The 27,359-nt window shown below is 41.8% G+C and overlaps 1 protein-coding gene across 3 annotated transcripts in view; it reads right to left on the bottom strand.

Moving 5' to 3' along the window:
- The window catches only part of RERE (arginine-glutamic acid dipeptide repeats), a 312,095-nt gene extending 285,658 nt beyond the window's left edge, over positions 1-26,437 (bottom strand). For all 3 annotated transcript variants that reach the window (XM_080921404.1, XM_080921406.1, XM_080921407.1), the window contains exon 1: positions 26,168-26,437. The gene's annotated coding sequence lies outside the window, so the exon portion shown is untranslated. The remainder of the gene's footprint in view (positions 1-26,167) is intronic.
- Positions 26,438-27,359: the final 922 nt, after the last annotated feature.

Here is a 27,359-nt window from a genome sequence, read left to right as displayed (position 1 = left end):
GTCAAAGAGCTCTGTTTAACCTACAAGTATGATCCTGGCAGCTGAGGAAACCTTCTAATGGCTTCCCATTATGTGCAGAACAACAGCCAGAAGGATTAAAGTGGTCCACAGGGACCTCTGCCCTGCCCCTGCCTCTCTTTTTCTCAGTACTATTGCTCTTTCTTCTGCTCCTTGACCACAGCAGCAAGCTCCCACCTGGAGACATCAGCACTGATCTTCCCTCTGCCTGCAATGGTCCATCCCCAGATCTCTGCACAGTTCCTCAACCTGCTTAAGGCCTTCTCTGATGGCACCTCTACAAGAGCTGCCCTTAAGAACTGACTTAGAGCAGCACAGCCCACACTGTGCACTGCTGCCTTCTCTCAGAAAGCACTGTTGCCTCATCTTATAATTTAAAAATATTTATGTGTACACTGTTTCTGTCTTCAGACACTAGAAGAGGACATCAGATCCCATTACAGATGGTTGTGAGCCACCATGTGGTCACCCCAAGGGCTAGAGTTAGAGAAGGTGCCACCATGGCCAGCTTTTTGTGAGTGCTGGGAATCTTAACTCCAGTGCTCACACTTGCTCCTTACTTACTTTAAAGATGCTCCCAGTACTCAAAAAGTTCACAAGTAGCAGTTGTTTCTCATCAGTGCAGCGTGACAAGAAATGCACAGGACAGTACTGGTGCCATCAGAGAGCACCTGAGAGGTGACCAACCAAAGAGAGGCCATGGATAAAATAAATGCCTGAGCTGAGGCTCGATGAGTAAACAACAGAAGAAAAGGGCTGGAAGCAGACAAGGAATACACAGGCATAAATACACTGTGTCTTTGGAATGAAAGATGAGAGAAAACAAAACCATACACAAGATAGCTAAGACAAGATAAAATCCTAGTTTTGAGTTGGTTTTGCACAAATGACATTTTTAAAGGAACATTGGTGAAGCTTCTCTAAGCCAATCTGTCCTTCTTTCCTTTCCCCTCTGCTGTCTCAACAGCAGGAGCAGAGCAAAGAACAACTTTTTAACATATTACACAAGCACTCAAGGCACCTGCTCGTCGAGACTGGGCAGCCATTTCCCATCCCATTGCACACTTAGCCACAAATCAGAAGGCTGACTTTCAACCCCCAAGTTCTGGCCCGAATCCTTACTCCATTACCTCTCCCCCCATTCACCCAGACGCCAACAGAAATAGTTCCTAGCATTCCAGTCCCTCTGATCTGTCTACCTAATTCATGTCTCTGTTCCTGATTGCAGACTCTATTTCCTTGACTCTGTAACTCTCCTGCCTCAGCGTGCGTGACACATGCTTGACTGTCTTAACTTGTTCTCCCAGCCTCCTGTTCAAATAGCATTCACCCATTCTGAGCTTCCCAACAAATCATTTGTCCATTTCCTTAATCAGCATTAATCTTGGAGCTGGGAAAATAGCTTGGCAGTTCAAGTGCTGGCTATTCTTCCTGAGGTTCTCAGCTCAATTTCCAGCACCCATAGGGTGGCTCACAAACATGAACAACTGTAGTCTCATGTAATTCTCACGTAATTTGATGGTTTCTTCTGGTGTGCAAGACATTCATGCAGGCAAAACACAGATATACATAAAATATATAAACCAATCTTTAATTTTAATAAAGGTATCAGCTGAGCTGTGGTGGCCCACACCTTTAATCCCAGTGCTGGTTCAAGGCCAGCCTGGTCTACAGACAGAGAAGCCAGTGAGTGAGTCCCTGTCTTGAAAAACCATGAATGGGGAGCCAGAGAGATGGCTCAGTGGTTAAGAGCACTAACAGTTCTTCCAGAGATCCTGAGTTCAAATCCCAGCAACCACATGGTGGCTCACAACCATCTGTAATGAGATCTGATGCCCTCTTTTGGTGTGTCTGAGGACAGCTACAGCGTACTTATATATAATAAATAAATCTTTTTTAAAAATGAATGAACAAATGATATATAAAGTTATATGAAATTAAGCTGTATTTCTATGTTATGCTAAGCAGCTCTCAGCTAATTTTGTCCTGGACAGCCTTCAATGTTGCATTCTTGCAGCCCATTCATTCCTCTTCTGTTGTGAGGCCAAAGGTAATAACTTTTATTTTTTTATAATCTTCTAAATTCAGCATTACATTTGAAAGCTACATATTCAATACCTATTGCCTGGCTGGTCCTGGATTGAAGGCTAAACCAGACATCATTTAGTGCCCGGCTGTTTTTTTCAGGAACTACAGATGTAAGGAAGGAAGGACTGAATCTATGTGCTACTCTGGCACAGCAAAAAAAGCACAATTCCCAATAGTGCAGTGTAGCTAAAGGAAACCTCATTAAAGTGAAAAATTAAGGAGGAAAAAATGGTTTTGCTTTGCTTTTTTAAGACAGAGTCACATGTTGCCCAACTGGCCTCTAACTTGCTATGTAGCTAAGGATATTTTAAATCCCCGTTTCTCCTGCCTCTGCCTCCCAAGTGCTAGGATTACAGATGTGCTCTACCACATTCAACCTCAGAAAAAGGGGTACCTGGAGACCTCCCTGAAGATACAGCCATTTCATGCTGATCATCTGACCTACCCTCAAAGGATGATAAGCATGTTCTAAATTAATGTAATAAATCCATAGAAAGATGGTTCTCCTGAACCTTTCCTCAAGTTAAACATACAATCAATTCCTGTGGTTTCTCAGTAGGAACCACATAAGAAGGAAAAAAAAAAACTTGTTTCAATCTGCCACCCTTTAAAAGCCAAGCAGAGCAAACAAATAGAGAGAGTAAGCCCACCTAAAATTAAAAGGACATATAACATGTCAGAACTACAGATGTGAACATCCTCAACGGAACACAGGGAGCTTCACACAGAAACCAAAGGAAAAGAAAAGTGCCTTCTCACAAGCCACTAAGTTCTTAAGGTCGAGCATATAGCTTTTTCTGTGAAACACACATTCAACTGTGTGTTAAGCTACCCATACTCACCATTACTTTACAGACTCTTCTTCCTTTCACACCCTGAAACAGAGTTTCTCTGTGTAGGCCAAGCTACCCTGGAACTCCCTCTATAGACCAGGCTGGCCTCAATGGCGTCAGACTCAGAGATTGGCCTGCCTCGGTCTCCGAAGTGTTGGGACTAACAGTGTATGCTACCACAAACCCTTCTTATAATGACCAGTTAAATCAAAAGTTCTAGGCACTGACCTCTAATTCAACAGAACACAACAGCAGGACTTTCTGTGAATAATTACACCACATGGCCACCATTGCTTTTTCAGTTACACCATAGGCACCAAGTCCTCCACATCAACTCTGTACAATTAGATTCCATGATGACTGTGACAGGGTTCCAGTAGTACATACACACATACATGGTCATACCTCAACAATCACCTGCCAGAAGACAACTGTCACTACACAGGCTAGAAAACCTCAGAAAGTTGGTGAGGCAACTCAGTGTTGATGCAGTTATTGCTAAAGGAAGCAGGCATCTTCCATCTTCCTTCAGAGGCTGAGTGCAAATAGGTCAGACTCTTCTGCCCTTTGCTTTAGCAACATTCAGGCCAGCAGTGTTCCCTCTAGACATCAACTTCTTTTTAGTGGTGCCTTAAACCAAGCATTTGCCTCAAACGTAAGAGGGTCTGAAGAAACTGTGAAGGATGAGAACATAAAAAAAAAAAAAAAAAAAAAAAAAAAAAAAAAATCAAGGATCTATTTTTATACGGGAGCATGAAATGAGCCGCTACGGTGAGACGCACAGACAGGCCAGGCCCACAGTCATGACAGCTGCATCAAAAGCAGGAGAATCCCAAAGAGCACGGCAGCTAGTACACTGACAGATATGACACTCTGCAAATGTTTTGCAGCCTTCACATTTCCATCCCCCCCCTCCCGTCACTCCATCCCTCAAACGATGCCTTGATTTCAAAGTCACTCTCACACCAGCAAGGCTGGCAATCAGCATCCTGGAAACTTGTAAGAACAAGATATAAGCAAAAATGGACTTGCAGGTGTGAGGACTTTATGAGCACTTACACTCATTCTTCTAAAGAGTGATAAAAATACGCTCACTTAAATCAGGAGAAAGACAAGCTACACCAAATATCCTAAACAAAAGTGAGAAAATGTACATGAACACCTCATGAGAATAGGTAATTCACCAGATAACTCTCCTTAATTCAGTGCAGTTCAAAGCAGTAAATAAACAAATTATTTAAATAAAATAAAAATTGAGCTGGGTAGTGGTGGCGCACACCTTTAATCCTAGCATTTGGGAGGCAGAGGCAGGTAGATCTCTGAGTTCCAGGTCATCCTCAAATTACAAATTAATCTTGACTCTTGACTCCCAGAAGGGAATGGGGGAGGACTTCAATGCTTCCTTTTTGAGGCTTGACTAGGGTGGGGAATCTTCAATCTCTCCAAATCACATTGTGGTAAGGCAAGAGTACCATGTTCTCTGGATTCTTGCTCTCCCACACTTACAGATAAGTCTACATACACACTCCAGGCTAACAGACATTCTCCCTCTGCCAATCTGAAGTCAGAGACAGCCTGACTGCAAGTGTATACCATACCATAGGCTGTACACCAACCATGTGGTACAAAAGAAGAGAAAGAGTCCTCATTGTCATGTAGGCCTGATCTCTCCTCAAAACCCCATCACAGTGCCATCTAAAGATCTATGGTGCTAATAACTCCTTTAGGAAGTCTCTTATCCAAATACCAATATACCTTAGTGCCCCCCACTGAACCCCAAACCCAAAATCTTTCAGCTACAGACTAACTCTAGCTTTCTGTATTTCTATGAGCCTGACTGAGGCAACAGGAAGAATTTTTAGCTATTCCCATTTCTAGTTCAACCTATTAATACCATCATCTCCCACCATATTTCCCCACAAACACTACATTTACAGAGTTCTGGGACTAAAGCATACCTGAACACACTGGCAGAGACAGTGATTACAAGGCTTTATCACTCTTCTAAAATGCTTTGCTTCTCCTCTGCTGGTAACTGGAAATTGAACCCAGAGCCACATGCATGCTAAGAATAAGACACCTTTTATAAAACCAGCCATGGTGGTAGGCATCTATAATCCCAGAGAGAGAATTAAGGCCAAGAAGATCCCTAGTTCAAAGTCATTATGGAGTACATGAAACATGGTCTCAAAATGGAGGGGACTGGAGCATAGCTTGGTTGGATTAGAGTGGTTGTCTAAGTGTAAAGAAAAGCCGGGGGTGGGGGGGTAAGAGACATGTCTCAAAGGTTAAGAGCACTGACTGTTCTTCCAGAGATCCCAAGTTCAAATCCCTGTAACCACACGGTGGCTCACAACCATCTGTAATGAGATCTGATGCCCTCTTCTGGTGTGTCTGAGGACAGCTACAGTGTACTCATATACCCTAAAATAAATAGACCTTAGAGAGAGAGAGAGAACCCTGGGTCCAATTCCCAGTATCACATAAACTGAAAGTGCAGGGGAGGGTGTAAATATACAATCCTAGCACTCAGGAAATGGAAGCAAAAGCTGAAGTCAATAATGAACTATATGAACCCTGCCCCGAACCTCCTTGATATCTCTGGTCACAGTGAGATAGTCCAAAAGGCTAACAGCATATGTAAGCAAGCCTGGTAGTTGAGTTTAATCCCCAGAACTCACCTAAATTGGAAGGACAGAACCAACCTTACAAAGTTGTTCTCTAGCCTCCACATGTGCATCATGACATATAGATGCTCAAACACACAGTAATAGACGACAAAGAAGCTGGAGAGATGGCCGAGAGAAGTTCGTGCTGTTCTTGCAGAGGACCTAGGTTAAGTTCCTAGCACCTTTATGTGAGAAAAATAAATAATGTAATAATTTTTTTAATTACACCTGGGAAGACACTTGCCTCACAAGTATCATTTTGGATCTCCAGGTGCCAGGCACACATTGCAATCCCAACATGACTAAATAGAGACCAGAAAACCCCTGGGCTTGCTGATCAAGCTAGTCTAATCCAATCAGTGAGCTCCAAATTCAGTGAGGTTCTGCTCCATAAAGTGCGCTAGAGAGCAGTCAGAGAAGACACCTACGGTCGCTGGGCTTCTCTCCAGCCGCTCTGCAGCTATTTTTTTCACCTGAACTTATGTCCTACTGTCCTCACACCATGTAGCGGCTAAGAAAGTGGAGCACAGGCCCATACACCAACCTGCCCAGGAGAAAATGTACTCTGGACCCTTGCATGTCCACTAGGTGACCTACCAAGCTTCTCTTTGTAAGAGAAGCTGTCATGCTTCAGGACAGTGAATCTTCAATACACAAACATGTACAGTGGTTGGTTTGTTTGCTTGCATTTAAAGTAATTTGTGGCTGGAGGGGCTCAGTGGTTAAGAGCACTTGCCACTCTTGCAGAGAACCAGGGTTTGATCCCTAGCACCCCACATGGCACAGTCATCCGAATTCCAGCTCCAGGGAACCCAGCACTCTCTTCTGGCCTCCACAAGCACTACATGCATGTGATACACAAACATACTTGCAAGCAAAACACTCATTATACATAAAATAAACACTTTTTTAAAAAACTGATTTTTCTCATCTCTAATCCACAACACATCTAGCAAAAATGCTATCTCTGAGAGTCAACCTCAAATTGGCATATTACATAGGAAGTTTCTTTTCCTTTTGGCCAACTATTTTTACTTGTGGATAGACAAGTAAAAATAGTTGAGTGTACATCCTCCAAGTACAAACAGAGATATAGGCAAATATAGTTATATGCTATGATGAAGCAACTCAACTGCACAATGATATATAGGATTATGCCAATTAATCAAATGTAAATCAGAATCATCTTCAATCTCCCTAAGAGCTAAAGGGGAAGAGGGTATAAGTAAAAGCCACACCAAATCCTGAGGTACATTCAAGACACAGCTTGACATGAAACTATCACGGTGACCAAAGATGTTGCTGCTGGAGGTCGAATGAATGTTAGCACTGCTTTTCAGGAAGTGCTGAAGACATTCTCATCTTCAGTGGCACAGCTGCCAAAGCCTTAGTCAAGCACCAAAGCTATCTCTGTGTGTTTGCATCCAATTGTGAGCCTGTAAATCAAGTTGGTAGAGGCCCTTGTACAGAGAACCAAATCAGCCTAATGAACACCGATTACAACAAAGGCCTGGGGAATGAGTAGCCGCAGCAAAACTGACCAGGAAGAGCAACTCAGCAGTGCACTGTCTCAGACTAGGGGTGTCAATGAGAAGTACTTCACATGTAAAATTGGACAAGTAAAACATCTACCTTTGAAGAAAGAAAAGGAAGGAAAAACAGGAGGGAGGAAGGGAAAAAAGAAACACTAATAATCCAGTTTAATCAAAACCACAACTAAAAGAACAAAGAACGATAACAGAAAAGAAAAAAAAAAAAAAAAGCCTTGACAAATGAAAAAACTAGTAACAAGATTATAGATGTCAATAAAGAGCAATCAACCAATCAACAATGACGTCGGAGAGTCAGGCACACACTTGTAATCACAGACATTAAGAGGTGAAGGCTGGAGGATCAGCTAGTCAAGGTTAACTAACCCCAGCTAACAAGTTGAAGGCCACCCTGGGGCTGTATGACTCTGTCTCAAATCATACAATTAATATTTTTTTCAAGGTTCAAATCCATACTCCTGGCACTTAGGAGACTGAGACAGAAGGACTCACATTGGTTCTTGACAAACTGGAGCCACACAGTGAGTTCCAGGGAAGTTTTAGCCATATTATGACTGTCGAAAAAAAAAAAAAAAAAAAAAAAAACAAAAAAACAAAAACAAAAAAAAACCAAGGTGAACAAAGTGGAAAGGCCACATCTTTAATCCCAACATTCAGGAGGCAGAATCAGGTGATCTCTGAGTTCAAGGCCAGCCTGATCTACATATTGAAACCCTATATCTAAAACAAACAGGCTAGGGAGGTGGCTCAGCCAATAAAATGCCATCCATAAACAAGATGATCTACATTAAAATCTATTAATAAGAGCTGGAGGAATGGTTTTGCTCTTCCAAAAGACCTAAGGTCAGTTCTCAGCACTGACATGGTGGCTCACACCCACCTATAACTCCACTCCAGGGGATCTTATATCCTCTTATGACAACAGGGCATCAGGCATACACAGGTGTAAGGATACACATGCAGCCAAGTCACTCATGCCCATGAAATAAAATTTAAGTAATAATAATAATAAAATAAAACTAACAAAGACACTGAAGTTGATGTCTAGCCTCCACATCACACAAGCAAACATGTATACAAGTACATATATGCAAATGTGCACACCCTGAAACGAATGCATAAATATACCCACATACACAAACACCAAAAACAAAACCCACCTTGGCAGCACATAGAGTAAAACTGCAACAACTGAGAGGAGACCTGCACTGCACTTCCACAGGTGGAGACACAAAGCCATGAGGTTTTCTGGGTCCACTCAATAGCAGGGAGCTTACCTAGCACACACAAGCTTCCAGGCTGAATCTCCAGCTCCAGGAACTACAAGGCCTCGACCTGCAGAGGTGCCTGTATCACATGCACATGTGTGCACGTGAGCAGGCACACACACACCAGCCCCTGTATATATACATACACTTAATCTTAAAGTAAAAAGTCCTTTTTAAAAATAACTCAAATAGAAAGGAATAAAAACACATAAAAATGTCAAGACACAATTTTAAGGATATTTTACTAATAAGAAGAGTTGGCAGCTAAATATTTAGGTCTATACACAACAAAGGAAAGGGGTTAGATGCTTGGTTCCATCAGTCAACAGAAAACCACTTCTGACAGGACTCAGCAAACAACTTTTTTCTTTCTTTTCCTCGGAGACAGGGTCTCACTATATAGCTCTGGCCATTGTGGAACTCACTATGTAGACCAGGCTAGCCTTGAATTCACAGAGCTCTATCTGCCTGTTTCCCAGGTCCTGGGACAAAAGGTGTGCGCCACTAGACCTGCATTCACATCAGAGTGTGACAATCTTGATCAGAAGCAGACTGTGGAGAGCCTCCTCTATGTGGGATCACTGAGCAGTTAACAAGAGATTCTGGAGGCCCAGGACAGAGACAGTAGTCTCCAGAAACCAAACAAATTACTTACAAACTATTTTCCACACAAGATATCTGTGTAGCCCACAAAGAAAACACACGTGGGCAGACATCAACTGTGGAACTGGAGTTTAGTCAACTCACTAGAAACACACTTTAATAAAGATTCAGAAATCTCAAATGTTAATATAAATAAATAAATAAATAAATAAATAAATAAATAAATAAATAGGCCAGACAGAGTAACAAGGGACTTAATCACTGTGCTTTCTTTAAAAAGCTAATTTTTAACCACTTACCCTATTTTTTAAATCTTCTCATCTCGGGAACCTTCCTTACTTTCAGAAAAAGTTCAGGACTTTCTATCACCTCGAGCAGTTGAAAATCAGTTTCAACTACAAATTATTGTTTTTTTTTTAAAATCACTCCCTACCCACTCCCTATCCAGTACCAAAGCACCTTCAAGATTCCAAAGCAGTTGTCACACATAACTCCATTTCAGAACCCAACCAGGCTGGCTGCCCTCTCTATCAAGAAAAGCCTGAGACTAGAAAACCAGAAAAGACTTTGGTATCTCAGTTCCCATCTGAAGCTGTTATTCTGGATGAGTTTGGAAAGAGAAGACCACAGGCTTGGTGATCTTTATGTGTAGTATAATCAAGCAATGGCTGTTGTGCCAGTTAAATTTCTCATGGTCCTGACACAGAAACCGAACAAGAAGCAATTCAGAGGATGTTGTTGGGTTCACAGTTGGGGAAGGTACAGCCCATCCTGGTCCATGGGATGGGAGTGAACACCCAGCTGCCTGCTGCATTCAGAGGATCAGGAAGGACAGCTTGGGCAGAGAGTAGGCAGAGCTGTCTATGACTAGTACGGCCCACCCTTAACTTCCTCCAGCAGTGTCCCACCTCCTAAAGGATCAACGATCTCCCAAAGCAGTGCACCAAGTAGGAGGCAAATGTTCAAACACATAAGCCTATAGGAGAGTTCACATTCAAACCGTAACAGTTATCATTCGATGTCATTTTTATCTAAATACTGAGTTTTAGTGCTGGAGGTTTTTAGTTACTTATTTTTGCTGCTGAGTATTGGTCCTAGAACCTTGTACATGCTAAGCACATGTCCACTCACTGAGCACAACCCTAGCCATTTCTTGAATGTTTTTTAAAAAATAAAAAAGTAGCCAAGCACAGTAAATATACCTGCACTCTCAGCACTCATAAGACCATAAATCAAGACCATGTTTGGCTATACAGTAAGTCCAAGGTCAGTCTGGACTACAGAAAAACCCATCTAAATAAATAAACAGATCGGCAATTCTCAACCTGTGAGTTTCAACCTGTAAGTCCAACAACCCTTTCACAATGGCCAAGTATCAGACATCCTGCATATCAGATGTTTACATTACGATTCATAACAGTAGCAAAGTTACAGCTATGAAGAAGCAATGAAACTAATTTTATGGTTGGGGGTCAGCACAACATGAAGAACTATATTAAAAGGTAGAAGTGTTAGGAAGGTTAGAACCACTGCAATACATAACGGTACTCCCAGATGAGTACTCTACATAAGCCTCTGCACTATTACTGAGAGCTAAAGGTGTAAATCCATTGGTAAAGTGCTTGCCTTTAAATTCTTATGTATGAAAAGATCATCAGTTTCACTTGTGTTCAAAAAATATAAATTAGGATAAAATACTGCACATTCTTTCACCTACAAGATTAACAATTACATGACTATATAATATTTGAGGTTGGTAGGAAGGTTAAGGAAATCTTACAGGATAGTACAATTTTTTATTTATATTTTGGTTTTAGTGGGGTTTGGAGAGGTTTGTTTGTTGTTCTTTGGGTTTTTATGGTTTTGGTTTTTCTTTTGGTGGGTTTGGGGGTGGTGAAACAGGGTCTCTCCACATAGCCCTGGCTATCCTGGAACGCACTATGTAGACCAGGCTAGCCTCAAACTCACAGATAAGCCTGCCTCTGCCTCTCAAATGCTGGCACAAGCCCAGAAGCACTGTTTTTGCTTAAAGCAATGTTTCTTGGGTGCAGGAGAGAGTCACTGGTTATGAACACTTGTTGTTCCTTCAGAGAACATTAGGGCACCCACGTGGTGGTTCACAAACACCTGTAACTCATTCCCAGAGCTCCAAAGCCCTCTTCTAGACTCCATGAGTCCCAGGCATGTACGTGGTGTACAGACAGACAGGCAAGCAAAACACCCATGTACATGGTAAACAAATCTTTAAAAAAAAAAAAAAATGGGGCTGGAGAGATGGTTCAGCGGTTAAGAGCACTGACTGCTCTTCTAGAGGTCCTGAGTTCAAATCCCAGCAACCACATGGTGGCTCAAAACCATCTGTAATGGGATCTGATGCCCTCTTCTGGGGTGTCTGAAGACAGCTACAGTGTATCTACATATGTGAAATAAGCAATTAAAAAAAAAAAGAAAGAAAGAAATACACCTGGAAATTGTTCTTATAAACCTGCCCAAGTATAATGATACAAGAGGACAGTAAAAGAAAAAATATCAAAGGCATTTTATATCCATCAATGTATACAAACATATAATTAAATTATTTAAAAATCAAAACATACATGAAATATAAGAACTGAATTGGAAAGTATGTACTTGAAATATTAAATGGGGCTAGGATGCTGTACCATTGGTAAAGTACTTGTCTAATATCCATGAGGTATTATTGTGTTCCACACCTAGTAACCAACAAAAACACTAACCTAAACAAAAATACATTAAATAAAAGGCAAAAATCAAAACTACTGTGTTTAAATATGCACAAAAACCATCTGGACAGTTTTCCAGGTGTACACACCTATTTTTAATTATATTAGTATGATTATAATGAATACATATTTTATAACTACAATTTGTACATAATTTGAAAATGTAAAGTTATTAAATAAAGTGATCCCCACTATAAATCCAACTGTCCCTCCTGGTGCGCTAAGTCTGAGCCAGACCAGTTTAAACTTCCTTTAAGAAATCAGCCCAAGCATTTCTTTTTCCACCTGCTTTACCAGCCACAACTTCAAATATAAATTATCTGGGTTGAAAGAACTATGCCTACCTCAATCTACTACAGGACATTTTTAAAGAATTTAAGACGAGAGATGGAAGGAAAAAAAAAAAAAAATCGAAACACAACTTAATAATCCTCATCATAGAAGCAGCCAAAGCACTGAGCACGCCCTGAATTCTGGCCTCTGTGCCTTTGCTCCATGCAATTTCCTGCCTAAAATCCCCTTAGCTACTTACCTCATGTCCAAACACTGCCGATCCCTCAGAATGCAGGTTAAACACTGCTTCCTACACCAAATCTTCCCTGACTCCTCCAGCCAGAGATCATTCTCTTCCCTAAACCACAGCATCACCACCTCTCAAGGTGACATCCTCAGAGATCCAGTTGTATATAAGTCTTATCTTTCCACTATGGAGAAAATTCATCATAGGAACATCCGCAAATGGCACAATTTGTGTCTTGCTTATTTTGTAAGCACCATTTCTTACATAAATTACAAGTCTTATGCCACTAAAGCATATAAAAGGGGAAGAGCAAAAACCTAAAAAAAAAAAATTAAAGGACAGGTTTTTACTATGTATTTAATTAGCTCATGGTTAGATGTGCGGTAATACACACGTATAAAAGGTTAGGGCCCTTCCTCTCTGCTCCCTCTCCTATACATGCTGCCTGCCACAAACGGAAATGCTATGACCAATTCCTTATTTTTTAACTTTTCAATTTTTTTATTTTTTTGTGTATTGTGTGCTTTTGCCTGTATGTATGTCTGTGTACCATGTTTATGCCTCGTGCCCATAAAGGCCAGAAGAGGGCATCAAATCCCCTGGAACAAGAGCTACAAATGGTCCCCAGAAACAGCTCACAGACTATATGAAGTTCAAGAAAAGAAAAAAAAAAAAAGAAAAAACCATTATGCTTAATCCTTACACACCAAGAAAACTTTGACCAATTCCAGGTTACATCCTGTTTTACATGTACTTTATGCTCACTGTAACTAGTAAGATCTTAATGCACACTATCAAACCTTTAATAAAAAAAAAAACAAGCACTGACAAAAATGTATTCGTATACTTTTATGCAAAAATGCTTAAAATTTGTACATTTATCTTTTGTTTTTTAAAATAAAGTTGTTCAATTAAAAAAAAAAAAAGAAAAGAGTTACAAATGGTCGTGAGCTACCATATTGGTGGCCAGAACTGAACTCAGGACCTCTAGAAGTTCTATGTCACTATGTAATTACAGCTTGCCTGGAAGTTACTATGTAGAGCAGCCTGGCCTTTAATTCACCGACTCTGAGGTTAAAGTCAGGGAGGTGACTGTGTAAATGGCCAGGTTGGTTATGGAACAGCACTGGACAAACACAGAGACCTTTCTGAGCAAGGTCTATGAATATTCACATGTGGAGAGATGTTATCAGTACCTGTAAATAACCTCACCTCAGTTCTCAACCAGATATGACAAGTTTCTTAATAAAGAAATGGTTTTCAAGATGTTTTATTTATAAAAGAGTTGTTGTTGTTGTTGTTGGAGACAGGTTCTCTCCACACAGCACTAGCTATCCTAGAATTCACTGTGTCTATATAAACCATGCTGGCCTCAAACGCACAGAAATCAGCCTGCCTCCTCCTCCCAAGTGCTGAGGTTAAATGTATGTGCTAGCACATGAATTTGCTTGCGTTTGCAGGCAGGCATAGATACACAGGAATGCACGTACACAGCACAAGCTTACATCGGTGCAGGTACCCATGAAATCCAGAAGAGGGCACTGAAGTCCCTGTAACTAAAGTTATGTCACTTGTGAGCTTTCCAATATGGGTACTTGGAACCAAGTTCAGGTCCTCTGAAAGATCAAAAGTGCTCTCTCTCTTAATGACTAAGCCAGTTTAGTCTTTAATACAGGGTTTTAGGAAGGCCTTAGAGCCACGGAAAGACAGAAACAGAAGAACTGGAATCAGGAGTTCAAAACCAACCAGGTCCACCTAAATTCCAGACCAGCTTGGACTGCAAAATGAGACTGTCTCTAAATAAACAAATAAACCTCCTTAGAAATTAGAACCTCATAGCACTTTTGGAACTTTGCAAGGATCAAAGTTGACAATTTACAAACAGAAGTAAAACTGAAATTTATGATAACTCTTTAACTGTCCAAAGTTTATTTGTATGCTAGAGTAAAGAAGTCTGTGAAAAGTTATATATCTTATCTTGTAAAACTAAAAGTACATGAGCTATGAGAAAAAATGTTATTTGTTATCAGAAAAATTACAATATACCCAGGCAATGGTGGCAGACATCTTTAATCTCAGCACTCAGGAGGCAGAGGAAGGCAGATCTCTGAGTTTGAGACCAGCCTGGTCTACAGAGTGAATTCCAGTTCCAGGATAGCCAGGGCTACCCAGAAAAACCCTAAAAAGGAAAAGATAAAAGAAACTTACAGCACATATATTCTAAGCAGAAATGTCCCCAAAATTGTAAATGCACAGAAAAAAAATTGTTAAGATTTATTTTTATATATGCGAGTGCACTGCTGCCTTCTTCAGACACACCAGAAGAGGGCATCAGATCCCACTACAGATGGTTGTGAGCCATCATGTGGTTGCTGGGAATTGAACTCAGGACTTCTGGAAGAGCAGACAGTGCTCTTAACTGCTAAGCCATCTCCAGCCCACAGCAAAACTTTAAAAGGGCCCAAAAAGACCTTAACATTCTCACGGGGCTGAAAAGATGGCTCAGCTGGATGCTTGCTGCTCTTGGAAAGAATACATGTTCCCTTCCTAGCCCCTACATCAGGTGGCTCTCAACTACAATTCCAGTGAATCCATTGTCTTCTAACCTCTGCAGGCACTAGGAACAGATAAGGTACGCTAGCACTTGGAAAACATGGTTACACAGTAAGACCTTTCGTCAAGAGGAAAAGAAAACAATGTGGGGGTCAGTAAGATAGCCCATTAGTGCTGACAAACTGAGTCAGATCCAGAGATCCCACAAGGAGGAAGGAAAACCCATCTCAAACACACAAACATCATGTCATGCACTCACCTACACACATACACAAATACATAATGCATTAGTTAATTAATAAAAAAATCTTTAAAAAAATAAAACAATGAACAATGCCTAGGTTAACCTCCAGCCTCCATACACAAACACATATGCAATATACCCAACCCCCCACCCATAACCACAAACAAACATAGAAAATTTAAGTGACGTTAACGCCTTTTTGGTGAAAATGATGAAATAGAATAATATTTTGGTATATGATACATATTACAGACAGATTAAAAACGGTCCCACCTACTTGATGGAATTAGAACAGTTTGGCTGTCTTGACTACAGGTCCATGGAAGCATCAGTTTTTCCTGTACTGTTGGCTATGACTAAGATTGTTCATACATCATTAAGCAAAATACTGCCTAAAACAATGTTCCTTTAGGAGAAAATAATTTGCTTTTAAGATCAGTCCTCAAATATGCTTTCAAAGAAAGGCAGAGCAGAGAAAGGAAAGCAGCCAAAATGGATGGAGCCTATTGCATGATAAAAAGGCACCCAGACTGTGTGCACACCACTAAATAGAGAGGGACTAATGTAGCTAAACTGACAGCATTTTCCCCGTTCTTGATTCAAACGACTCTAGAATACACCAACTTTTAAATATGAGTCTGGAAACTGACATAGTTCAAAGAAAACTCTGCCTCTAAAGGTTTATAATCTAGTGGGAAGAAACACTTAACACTAAAATACAATGTTTTGGGGTTTTGGTTTGGTCTGTTTATTTTTTTGAAGCAGGATCTTGTTATGGTGGCCTTGGCTGGCCTAGAATTCATTATGAAGACCAGGCTGTCCTCAAACTGACACCAATTTTACTGCTTTGTCTACCACATGCTAGGATTCCATGTATAGGCCACTATACTGAGCTAAAATACAACTTTTAATATAAAATAAACATTAAGATGTAAAGTGACAAAAAAGATATAAAGTGACAAAATGGCTAAGAAGGTTAAAGAATTTAAGAATGGGTACTAGGAGTTCAATGTGGTAACATGTGCCTTTAAAGCAGGACCTAGGAGGCAGAGGCAGGTAGATCTCTGAATTCCAGTCTGGACTGCAGAGCAAGTTTCAGGTCAGCCAGGGCTACACAGTGAAACCCTCAGGGGAAAAAAGAACAGGTACTAGGAAGTAGGAATGAGGAAACGGCACCGGTTGGTTTGGTTTTGTTGGGGGTAGGGGAGTAGAGGGAGGAGGAAAGAGTGCTTGGGAACCTGTGTGTGCAGGTCGTCAGAACAGGGTTAGCAGAGCTCTGCTTACACAGCCAAAGCATCTTGACTCTCCAGTACTCATTTAAAAACCTGGTGGAGCAAGATGACTAGCCTAGCTAAGCCAGCTAGCATGGGTTCAGGGAGAGGTTATGCTTAGTAATGAAGCAGAGCGCGCTGAGGGAAGCATTTCTGGCTCCAGCCACGTGCACACCAAATGTATATAAGCCCACAACACATGCCAACACACAGCACACACATAAAGAAATAACACAGAAACAACACAGAAAATAAATGATGCTTCATCAAGGCAAGGGTAGAGGAAAAATGGTGACTAGTGAGAGGTTTTAGTTGGGTTATTCTCCTAAGCAAAGTGCCTCACAGTAGCCATCCAAGGAGAAAAAAGGCCATCTAATCTGCCATAACTCTCTCCTCTGAATTCCTATGGTAGTTTAAAATTAAATTTGCAATTTGTAAAAGGTTTGAGATTTTTATTTTCATTTTTCTGTGTTTTGCCTGCATGTGTTGTATGTCTGTACACCATGTGCATGCAGTGCCTGCAGGGACCAGAATAGGGCACTGTATCCTCTGGAACACTGGGGTTACAGAGACTTATTAACCACCATGTGGATGCTGAGAATTTAACCTGGAACCCCTCAAAAATCAGCTGGCAATCTCCCCAACCCCTCACAAACTTTTTGATGCTGCTCTTTTCAGGAGCTGTCCATTCCCTCCCTGGAGGTGGGCTCTACTGAATGACTTGATTCCAATTAGTACAGTAGAGTAGAAGAGATGGTGCTTGCCAGGCATTTGGCACAGACATTTAATCCAAGCACATAGGAGTCAGAGGCACATGGATCGAGACTGGAGGTCAGCCTGGTCTACATAGCTGCAAGTCAGTCAATCAAGGCTATACAGTCTTGAGACCCTGTTTCAAAGAAATGTAAGAACAGGTATGGGGTGATATCTTTTTTTTTTTTTTTTTTTGAAGATTTATTTAATGTATATGAGTACACTATAGCTGTCTTCAGACACACCAGAAGAGTACCTCAGATCTCATTACAGAAGGCTATGAGTCACCATGTGGTTGCTGGGAATTGAACTCAGGACCTCTGGAAGAGCAGCCAGTGCTCTTAACCACTGAGCCATCTGCCTGATATCTAATTTCTAAGACTAAGTCACAAAAAAGGAGAGACAGGAGACAGGTCTGTGTTCCAAGGTCAAAGTCAAATACTATGTCATGAGGCCACTGTGGAGAGAAGCCCATGTGGCCAGAACTGGAGGTTCCCTGCCCACACCAACTTGAGATATAGTGAAAGTAGATCCTCCAGTCCTAGCTAACCTCTAAACTGCAAACGTCAAGAAATCCTTATGCAGGAGCAGCTCAGCTAAGCCACTCTCAAGCACTGTGCTCCTACCACATTTTGAGGCACTCTTTATATGCAGTATGTACAGCCATAGAGCTCTAGGGTAGCTGGTCCCTAAAATATCTGCTCAGTTAGTACCAATGGTCAATATAAACATTTGTTTCTAGATTGTCTTCATCTCAATGTATCTTTAGGCTTAACCTAATATGTTGTCTGTTGAAAGATTCTTGCCAATGCCTATCTACAGATGACTTACTGCAGCTACAGAAACTGAAGTGATTGAACTCTCATTAGATAAGAAACCTACATAAGAGAGTGGGGTAAAAGGGAACTACTGATTGATTAATCAGACTGAGACATGAAATAAAAGGTAATAAATGCTGTGCTCAAATACAACCACAGAAAAACGCTGGGGAGATCTGAAAGAAAGAGCAGGGCCTTGTCCAGCTCGGACAGACTAAAGCTGCCTGAAGAAAAGTCGTGTAGAGCGACAAAGTAAAAGAGGCAATAAATCATAACCTCAGTATTTTTTAAAGATTTTTTTAAATTTATTTCTAGTCAGACATGCTGGCACACACCTTTAATCCCAGCACTCAAGAGACAGAGGCAGACAGATCTCTATGAGTTCAAAGCCAGCCTTGTATACAGAGTGAGTTCCAGGACAGCCAGGACTACACATAGAGAAGCGTTGCCTTGGAAAAAGGAAATGATTTATTAGAGAGCATCAGCATAAAGTACATACAGAAGTCAGAGGACTTTCAGGAGTCTGCTTTCCCCTCCAGTACGTGAGTCCTGTGGATTAAACTTGAGTTGTAGTCTTGTAAGCACTTTTTTTTAAATGCTAGACAGTTTTATTATTTTAAAACTAGCCAGATCACACGATTGTTTGGCTCTTATTTCAGCCAACCGCCAGTGGTGAAGGCCGCTGGTTCTGGTTGCCCTAAGACCTTACATGGCTGCTGCATCCTTCTCATTCCACAACCTGTCTAAAAAGCTTGTAAGCACTTTTTATCCTCTAAGACATCTCGCTACAATAGTGCTGACACACAACTTACTTCTTTGTTAAGAAGAAAAAGAACCAGTCTCAGGTCAAGACAGTATTAAATTTTACACATGTATCTCAGAATATGTCCTACAGAACAATTAGTATACAATAAGGTTACATACATTCTTAAAGGGCAGGCAAATTCTCAAGAGGTTAAAGCAAGAGAATGAATTTGGAGGCCCACCTAACCTATACAACTAGACCTTGTCTCAAAAATTCCCAACTGGATACCATGCCATTTTTAAGACCCTGTCGGGCTAATATACATTATAAATCAATTTGACTGAAGAATGCTTACAACCTTGCAGTTTAATAGGATGCTTTAGTCCAGTTAGGGAAATACTGACTTAGAAAAGTAGACAAGCATGCAGGTGGACAGATTTACAGAAAAAAGAAAAAAAGTTAGACAAACCCAGCAACAGTAGCATTACTATTGAAAAGACTGCACTATGCAACTTCTTAAAACATAGTAACTAGTAACCAGAATAAACTGGAAAAGCCAACAACCAAACTAGATGTCAACAGAAATGAAGAAAATCAATAGGGCTCTAACAAAACCCAGAGAAATCACTTTCCCTAGGCCATACATACAGAACAACTTTCACTACCATGTCCCTGCACATGAGCTGACAGAGAGATGAGGACCTAGCCGAAGTGTAGCCCATCTGGAGGGTTGAGGGCATCTTATAAGGCAGCCTGACCCTAAGCCCCTGGCCAATACTAGTAATAACTAAGGGCCTATCAGATATCTCTTGGGAAATTTTAATTACAGATACAGTCCTCAGTGGAAGTGGAAACAGAATAACCACACAAAGAAGCAGAGATAAACAGCTGAGTTAAGGGCAAAGAATTAGGAGGGCCCTGGCTATCCAGTGCTCTGAGCAAAATGACTTCCTTCACTAAAATCAGAGCTGCGTTATGTACTGCCTAACCTGACCAGCTAGCTTTATATAGCAACCCTGTCAGGGAGAACAGGACAGCAGGTGAGCATAATTTCAATCCTTCTGTGACCCAGACAGAAAAGAAATCCAGAGTGAGAAGAGTGAGGCAGCAAAGGGACACTGAGTCTGGGTTTAAGGAATACCCAGGAGCTGACGTTATGGCTCAGTAGTGGAGCACATGCTTAAACACAAGCCAAGCCCTGGGTTCTATCATCAGCATCACTGAACAATGAACTAAGGGGCACCAGTTAAAATATACCTAAATGGGGGCTGGAGGAATGGCTCAGCAGTTAAGAGCACTGACTGCTCTTTCAGAGAACCCAGGTTCAATTCCCAGCAATCACACAACAGCTCATAACTGTCTATAACTCCTGTTTCAAGGGATCCAAGTCCTTCATTAGAGACATATAAAGTCAAAACACCAATATACATAAAATAAAAATAAATTATTACACACACATATACCTATATGATGCTTTCATACATGAAACATACTTAAACCTACAAGTCAGAGCCCCTGCATCCCATTACTCATTAATCAGAACTGCTCTAGGGTGAATACACTTCCCAGTGCCACCAGGTTCCACACAAAGGGAGGTTTCCCGAGCTGCCCCAGGCAGTTTATACATGTAGTAGACAGGTTTATACATGCAGACACAAGCCTGCATTCCTGCCTATTCACACTGCCTCTGATACACACACACACACACACACACACACACACACACACACACACACACACACATTGTACTCCTGACACAGGAAAAGATTTTAAAAATCAGTCCTTTGGGAGACTGGGTGACATGCAGAGGTGTCAAGAAATGTGCCCCTACATGTTGTGGTGTATGCTGGCATGGAATTCTGGCAGGAGAGGCTCTCAGCAGCTAAGAATGTCTCAAAATGCTGCATGGGTGCACTTGCTCACAAGTTCTCTTTTGGTGAGTTCAACCCAACAGTGCAAACACTACCCCCTTTAGAATGGCGTCCTTACTGCCAGTCACGGCCCTTTTCTAGGGTAATAGGCTCAAAGATTCTGCTAAGGAGAAAAAACATATTAGGTTGCTAAAGCTCAAAGGATCAGCACCCCTGACACTACTGCAGTGCTGAGAGGCACTGCTAAACCTAGAGTTTATACTTCTGGGAGGACTAACCTTTAAGAGCTTAAATTTCTGTTCCAGTTTTCCCCAGTATTTGAAATGACTTTGAGTGTTTTAGGTTCTGAGTAATCACAACATCCTAACCAAAGCCCTTAAAAGTCACATAATAACTACTTTAAAATTAGGACATGACCATGCCTTCAATGTCAAAACAAATAGTCTACGTGATTTTTCAAACAAGTGTTCTATGAATTAGAAATATTTTTTGTAATGTGACCACATAAAGACTACAGAAAAGACACTGCTTATGGTTGCTAATATATTAGCAAATTTTACCAAATTAAAAACCATTTTAGCCAGGTGGTAGCACATAATTTAATCCCACACCTGGGAGGCAGAGGCAGGTGGATTTCTGAATTTGAACCCAGGGCTACACAGAGGAACCCTGTCTCAAAACAGCAACCACAACAACAAACCTAATGCTGTAATCCTGGCACGTAGGAGGTAAAAACAGAAAAGTTCGAAAGTAAATGGCTCCTGAGCTATATCCTGAGTGTGACACCAGCCTGAGTGTGACACTAGTCTGGTGTGAAGCCAGCCTGGTTACACAAGACCCTGCCTCAAAAAGAAGAAAAAAATCTTTTTCCCTTTACGCTGGCACAAACAGATCCTTTTACTTGCACACATAAAAACCTTCCATGGACCATCAAGATGACTCATCTGGTACTGGGGTTTGCTTGCCCAGTAAGCCGGACAAAGTGAGTCCGATTCTCAGGACATAGAGAGCAGAAAGAACTGACTTCCAAGAGGTGCTCCTGACATCCGTATGTATACATGGTAACCAAACAAATGAGTGTGTTCCACCATGACCCCACACAGTTTAGTAAGTAAGATAATCTTTTTCTCACTATGTACATGACCGGCCTGGTGCTCACTACGTAGGCCATACTCTGAGAGATTGGACTGCCTCTGCCTCCGTCTCATGATTAAAATCAAGTGCCACCGCACATGAATAAAATATTTTTTTAAAATGGTTTTAAGCTTTTTTTTTTTTTTTTAACTGAATGTGTTTGGGTGCTTTGCCTCCTTGTGTGTCTGTGTGTAGTGTTCTAAGAGGGGGTGAAAAGGGTGCCAGATTCCCTAGAGCTGGTGTTATAGACGGTAGGAAGTCACCCTGTAGAAAGTGGAAAGTGAATCTGGGCCCTCTGGAAAAGCACCCAGTACTCAGCCACTGAGCCCAAATAAAAATGTTTTAAAAGGAATTTATGTTAGCAGTTTTGTCTGACCTAGTTACCTAATATTAGGACATGAATTGTGTCTTAATTACTCGGTACAGCAACGAATTATTTATATAAGTCACAACTCCAGGTCAACATGGAAACACACACCTATAATGTTAGCACTCAGGAGGCCAAAGCAGGCTTGCCAGGAATTTGAGATCTATATGAACTACATAGCCAAACCCTGCCACCAAAAAAATATGTATTAATTAATTAATTTTAAAATCCAACCAAGACTCCAAGCTGGTAAATATTTGAGTATACTTATTTGTAGTCAGATGTTCACTGAAATGGCATAAGCAATCTTAGTACTACTGTAACAAATATTTAAATGCACATTTCTCACTTAAAAAACACTTGTTAGACAAGCTAAGCACAAACTAACATGCTTGCCAAAAATCACACTTAAAGAGTATATGCAAAGCTTTAACTGTGGAATAACTATCAGGGTGCCAATAATTAATAATTACACATGGTTCAAGAAAAACTTCTGAAGGTTAAAATCCTATGATCAACTACAGTCTAGAGTACAGCATTATCAGAAAACTTATGCAGAACAGCAGTTGGTGTTCTCTCCCTCTGTGTATTTGGAAAAGGGGCAGACAGGGAGAGAGATGAAGTTCACAGCTAGGTTACACTAATGATTCACTTTAAAAAATGAATTTTCTGCTATCTTAACCTTTAAATCAATTGTAAAAGTAGCTGCCAAAAGCAGTTAGCAGGGAAGCAGTTCCCAGAGGAACTCAGTATATACAACTTATTTTACTACTTAAATGTTTTACTGATTACAGAGATTTGAACAAGATGTGAAAAATTCAAAACCAATTTTAAAGCAGTAGGTGCTCAGAATGTCCATAATAATGCTCACCACACACAGGTCTTAGGGTGCAGCTCATGTTCGTGGCACCTGTTCTTCCAGCACCTGACCCTGCTCCTCAGATCAGCTCAATATTATGTATGTAACTGCAGGACCTAGCTGTGGATACTGTCTTGTTTTGTATTAAAAAATAAATAAATAAAAATTAAAACTTGGTTTACTGCCCACTAAGTGGAAATTTTATTTATTAATTTAGTTAACCTTTTCGGCTCAAATTGGCTTCTGGATACTCTAGTCTGTTTTCAACAAAACACTGACAGAGCATCCACTGAACTGAAGCTACAGGAGGATTTTCCCACTAAATAAATATATTTGAACTGTTCACACTGCACTGTAAAAGGCACGCAACCTTAGGGACTGTGGTCAAGCTTTTGGAACTAAGATGAATCAGCAATGGCTTTCTGAAGAATGGCCAATCTGGAACAGATGTTACAGCTACAACACTCTCTAACTGGTCGTTGAAGTATTTATCAACAGATTATTTATGAAACTACACATAAATTCAGAGGACTCTGAGGAGGAATCCATAATCTTCTGGGTAAATCTGTATATACAGTCAAATTTTTGCCAGCCTCTAGTTTATTTAAAAAAAAAAATTGAAGCCACAAGCCATTCTATCAGGCTTCTGTTTACTAATACTGATATGATTATTGAAAACAGTATTGGAATACAAAAAACTACTGATTTCAGTGAGATTTCCTCAGTCCAACTGCTCAGCCTCTTTGGCAGGGAGTGGGTGTTTAAATCCCAGAGGAAATCTCTTAATGCTAGGATTTTACTTTCTGTAAGTTTGTTTTTTTTAATGATACTAAAAATTTCTTAAAGAGCTGCTGGTGTACACCTGGAATGCAAATACACCCCTGTTCTGTTTTCTAGTTTAAGAAAAACTACATTTCTCACAAAAAGAAAGAGCATCAATTCAAAGGAGTCCTTGGAAGTCAAAATGTGAAAATACCCCTGATAACAGAACAAATTAATGTCAAGACACAGCCAATAGCACGGTAAGGCTGCGGTGCAAGTGTGCCTGTCAAAGGGCATCTGTATCAGCAGCCTGGGGAAGTGGCATTTGCAGAAAGGCACAGCGGCTGTGTTTAAAAGAAAATCATTAAGCCTCAGCCGTTAATCCCCTCCCCCATCCTCTTCACTGGATCGTCAAAGCAATTAACCAGTAGAAGGTGCTATTCTGCAACCCACATGTATTCACACTAACCTCCTTCCTTGGCCCAGAGCAGGATTTTAGCAAGGTAGACGATCAGCCCTGTCCAGCATTCCAAGGGGCAGCTATCTCAGCCCCCAACCAGAAAACCAAATCTTTTCTTAAAACACTATTGAAGAAAAAAAAAACTATATTGATAAGTCAAGGATCAAGGACCATCAATCAATTCTCTCTCTCTCTCTCTCTCTCTCTCTCTCTCTCTCTCTCACACACACACACACACACACACACACACACACACACACACAAAATACTGCTACATTATCCTCAAATACAGTCTTTATCATTGTAACTGAGACAACCTATTTCTACTTAGAAAGGCCTGGTCATACTCAGCAAAATAAAAATCAAGTGAACAAGAACAAATCTGTCCCTAACAGAGTCAGGGGTTTCAAGAAATGAAAAGCAAAGAGTGGAAGGCCATGACAGAGTTTATCTCTACACAGATGGAAAAGGCAAACAGCAGAAGGCAGGGCTGCAAAGCCAGGAGTCTTCTGAACTGGTTCCAGAGCATCCTTTAGTGTCCCGTGTACTCATCTGCCTTGCAAGGTTGTAAAAGAGGCAGATGTGAGATGGGCGAAAGAAAACTGAAGGAAAGCACCTTCCCATCCCCCATCTTCTCTCCTCCCTCCCCAAAAGAGCTGCGTTTGTCTGTGCAAACCTAGTCCCAAATATGGGAGAGAGAATGAATGTCTGTGTGGAAGAACAATGAGCCCTCAGCCTGGTTTTGTGTGTGTGTGTGGTGTGTGTGTGTGTGTGTGTGTGTGTGTGTCTGCTTATGCCTCTTCCCTTCGACCTCAACAACAGAGAGAATTGGAAGACAAGCTTTCACCCAGAGTAGGCCATCAAAATCAAAGATGGTTGTAATTTAGAGTGGAATTAACTCAGCAAGCAAATCCACGGAAGGAAATCTCTAGCCAAAGATGATTTTATTATTGTATAGATCCATCCTCTCTCTCCCCTCCCCCATCAGACTGAGACTAAAGAAACCAGTGTACACCAGACAAAAAGGTCTCTTTTTAAATGGAAAGCAATTATAAAAGCTGTTTGAAATCTAAACCTAGGACGAATTCGTCTGAGCTGCACTGTCTGTTTTGTAATCCACCAAGTTCACACTCACTAGTCAATTTGTTTTGTTTTGTTTGTTTTGTGTTTTAAGAATTGCTTTGCAGAAGGCTATTTCAAGATTCATACAAAACTACTTTTTCAGATCCACCTTAAAATAGCAGCAAATACTGAAACATTTAAAGCACTCAGTTTCTCAAGGGCACATTCGGCTGAAATCAATGTTAAGTCTGTAATCAAAAAAAAAAAAAAAAATTGTAAGCAAACCTTGGAAAAGAGACAGGATAATAACTATTCAACAATGAATCATTTTCTTTTCCTTTCCTTTCAACAACTTCTCAAGCAAACAGTTTCAAAGGAAACCTGCAATACTCCCTCAACACAACACACACCCTATACGATGTAAAACTACATATACAGGTTCTTCCCATAACCCTAGAAATAAAATTAAAAAGGCACTCTCAGACAGCAGAACTTAAATCATGACAGAATTCTACGCCGCTGCAAGTGGTATTTGGTTCCATAATTTTGGAATCACAGAGCTTGAGTTGAGAACACAAAGGAGGAATCTTCCTCCTAATGTGAAAATGAGACTTTAATGAGTCAGTTCCCAGACCCCCACATTCACAAATATCCAAGAAATGCACAGCCTCTCACAGTTGAGCTGCTCGGTTAGTGGCATGTAACAGTTTAACCTCAGACTAGGAGCAGAGCGTGCCTAAGAAGCCGAGAGAGAGCAGGGGTCAAGAGGCACGTAGTACAGTCACCTGGCCCGCACAGCACCAAAGGCAGCGTCCGGCCCATGGTTCCCCGAGGGCTGCTCTCCAGTCTCACCCTCTGCTTTTCCGCCTCAGCTTTCCCGGCCGAGCCCCACCGCCCACCCAGAGCACCCCGACCCCGGAATGAGGGGCCGAGGAAGGCAGCCCGCGGCGCGGCGCCGACAACTTGGACACTTACCTTCCCCTCGGGCGCTACACCATCAATGAGAGGGGTGGCGGTCGGGCTCCGGGGAAAGTGCAGGGACCGGGTGGGAGGCCGCGGGGGCCGGCGGCGGACCGAGGGCGACGGGCGCGGGGCCGAGGGAGCCGGCCCGCGGGAATGCGACGCCGGGAGGCTGCGGGGCTTCCCTGCCGGGACTTCGACCTCCTCGGGTGGGCCAAGCCTTCAGCAGTGGGAGCCCAGGACCATGTCTGGTTTTGTGGAATTTTTTTTTTCCAGAGGGCGAGAGGCTCCCACAGGAGGATGGTAGGTGTTTTTTTTTTTTTTTCCTTCCCCTCAACTAGGAGAGAAAACGAGGCGGAGACAAGGCAGGGAGCGCGTGAGGGGACGAGGCGCGGGGAAGGAGGCGGGGACCGAGGCCCGGCGAGGCGAGAGGCTACGGAGCGCGGGGGGCGGCTCGCGAGCGTCTGTGGGAGCAGCGGCACCTCCGCGATGGTGGCGGAGCCGCGGGGCTGCTGCGCCGACCCACCGCCCACTCCGCGCTCGGGTCCGGCCCACCTCGCAGTATCGAGCATCGCCATTGGTGTATCTCGACGTGACGCAAGCGGAGGACGGACCAATAGGAGGCCGAAGGCGGGCCTGGGGGCGGGATGTTTGCTCCGGCTCTCTTCCATTTTCTTTTCTTTCTTTTTTTTTTTTTTCTTTTTTTCTTTTTTTCGCCTTTTTTTCCCCCCTTTTTAATAAAATGAGCAAAAGGCAAGGGGAGAGGCCAGGCTTTGGGGCGGCGCGGCCGGGCCCTTGGTGCGCGCTCCGGGCGGTGGCCGGAACCAGTGCGATGGGTTCCCCGCCCCAGGCGCGGCTTTGTGCCTGGTCTGCTCTGCCCGGCCCCAGGCAGAGCTCCCAACGGCTAACCCTGAACTGACCCTCCCTAGATGGTCTACCTCAAGTGGGCAGGTCTCGGGTGGGCTTGGCAACTGTCCACTTGCTCTTGTTATTACCAGACTCATAATTTGGTTTTTTTTTTTTTTTTTTCCAGTCATTTAAGAGACAGATTCCTATCCCTTGAGGTCCAAGGGGAGCTACAGAGTAGATTCAAAGTATTTGCTCTGATGGGCATTTCATAATATTTTTAAAATAATGTGTGACCAAACTGAATTTTTTAAAAAAATGCCGAATTGGTAAATTGTGCTGCTTATTTCATGAGAATAAT

The sequence above is a fragment of the Micromys minutus genome (genome assembly GCF_963924665.1).
Source record: "Micromys minutus genome assembly, chromosome: 9".
NCBI classification, from domain to species: Eukaryota; Metazoa; Chordata; class Mammalia; order Rodentia; family Muridae; genus Micromys; species Micromys minutus.
Note: the sequence above shows the minus strand (reverse complement) of the source record. Positions and strands in the feature narration are given on the sequence as shown.